The following is a 2,500-nucleotide window of genomic DNA, read 5'->3' on the forward strand; positions in this document are numbered from 1 at the left end:
TCGGAGGCAAGATTCCTGGTTCCTGGTGCGGTTACTGCTGCCTCGCGACAGCACCGTTCGGACGATCGTTGCGTTCGTGGTTTTACGATCGCTGAGAACGGAGAGTGAGAGTAAATCCGACCTGTGTCTGTTTGTGTGGGTTTGTAATTGCGCGAGTGATCGGTCAGCCAGCATGCGTACTTGATCGATTAACAGTCGAGGAACTGATCGAGGTGCCTGATCACACGGGATAGATCTCGATCCTTCGATGTGGTAGAGCGATCTTAGCGAAGAATATTTTGCTAAGCATAGAAGGTTTAGCTTCAAAGGAGAGTGCAAGTGTCTTGGTATTAAAAAAATCGGTAAAGTTACTACTCACAACAGATTTTCTCCTTTCATGAAGGGATTTATACACTGTATACCCAAATCATCTCAAAATGTAATGTAAAATCTCTTATTGCTATCAGATGCATGATCATGATCTTTACCTGTACCACCGCCTATGAAAATTAATCAAGTCCAAGGCCCTGTGGTGGCCTTCAAGATATTCATAAGTATCTAATTAATAGCCAGTATCGGATCGGCTTTCTTCCTTATGTCACAGCAGTGCAGTGAGTGCAGTGAGCAAGGGTTCAAGGGGCATGGACCCCACGCGGTGAGGCGACGGTATGGCTATCGGCGACGCTATCGAAGTTGCACGGATCGGAATGCTGGCGTTGGCGAGCAACTTTAACCCCGTGATTAGCTGAAATGACCACGTTCCACGTTCGCTGCAACCTGCGCTGCTTGATTGTTTCAGGGAAGTCCATACGTGATACTCGTTCTCGTCGATAGAATCGCCTTGGATTGCCCTTAAACCAGGATGGCATAGTTGCGGAGCTCGTGTCTAGCGATCAAGCCTTAAAACCGGACACATTACGCGCCCCGACCGAGACCGTCCGGTTGGAAAGGGCAAGACCTTGATGAAACGCCCTACAACCACTGCGATCTAGGCGCTACTCTCAAGATAGAGCTTCCTGTTTACAGCACAATCTAAGGATAATGTATTAAAATTGCATTAAATATATCACGCTTTCGACGTCTCGAAGGATACTTAAGATATCAATCTGCGTCACAGATTGTAACACGCAAAAAAAAGCGAAAGCTCAGCGCAACAGCGGCGCCAAAATTAGCAGATCATCATCAGCACGACCGGGACATCGGGGGCAGGGGTTAAAGTGAAAATTCTCGTCCATGCCCTTATGACCGGTTGCCCGGATATGTGTCAACGCTGTCCATCAAAACATTCCACTGCACCGTGATACCGCCATACCGTTGGTTGGTGTTATTAAAAAACGTGGAGTCTTTCAGCACCGGGACATGGAGAGCAAAAAACAAAAAGGAAAGTGCCAAAACGGGCCATCATACCTGCGTTGGCCATGGTGTCACTCACGGTGAAGATTGAAGATGTTTCACAGAAAATTAAATCATTTATCGAAGCAGGCAGTCGAGTAACTTCGTGACTGCCAAAGTGCTGACCGAGAGCAAAGTAGGCGGAAAACGGAACGGAACTGCAGGTTGAAGGAATCGGAGACTAGCTCTGATGAGAGTGGAGCGATAGCAGACCCCGACATGTCAACGCCGATAATGGGATAATGAATAATTGATCGGTTAAACATAGCGGTGTGGCGAGCGGTGGTTTGGCCGCGAATTTTTTCGATCTTCGTTTCTTCTTCGGAAGAAGCTGCAACGACTAGCGCTTACTGGGGCGTATCATGGATCCATCTGTTAAAAGATTTACATATTAAAGTCCAAGCTTACAAGTTATAAAGTTACTTACACTACCGGCACACATTAGAACACTGTTGACAAGGCTTCGTACATACCCAACTCTAGAACCGAAAGGACCACCTTCCTGCGTCCCATACGTAATCGCCTTGCATTTAACCTTTCGCTTTTAACGATCATTTTATCGATCAAGCAGCGGCCACCGTTGTGGAGCTCGCACAGCTGAGATAGCGCGTGCCGTTCAGCGTTCTTTCGGTCAACAAGGCGATGCCGCTCAGCCGTGCACTTGAACTTCTGAACCAGCGTCGCACGTTTCTCTCCCGCAACTAAGAGCCCAGGGATGCACAAATGGGGAGGTCGTCCATCACCACAAAAGTGCATTCGAGGCGCATCACATGGCTCCACCTCGACCCATCCGTTAACCAGCCATCAATTACAACTTGCAGCACTTGGAGAGCTGCTGCTGCTGCTGCTGCTGCTGTTTCTACAAGGAGTCTCATCGTCATGGACAAATGATGACTCTCTTGGGGGCTCTGGTTCCTCTCTTTCTCGCATACTTGGTTTATCCCCCGGACACTGGCACGCAAGTGGAGTCGTTCAAGTGCAACAACGCCAACGGCGACGCCCAGAATAGCGACATTTGACTGACTTTTACTTTTCCTACACGTTTTGCAATCCGTTATCAACGCTCTGCGATTGCATTTGATTTTTTTTCTCGTATTTCCCGATAACGTTTCTCTTTTGGGGACAATAC

The sequence above is a fragment of the Anopheles aquasalis genome, chromosome 3 (genome assembly GCF_943734665.1).
Source record: "Anopheles aquasalis chromosome 3, idAnoAquaMG_Q_19, whole genome shotgun sequence".
Taxonomy (NCBI): domain Eukaryota; kingdom Metazoa; phylum Arthropoda; class Insecta; order Diptera; family Culicidae; genus Anopheles; species Anopheles aquasalis.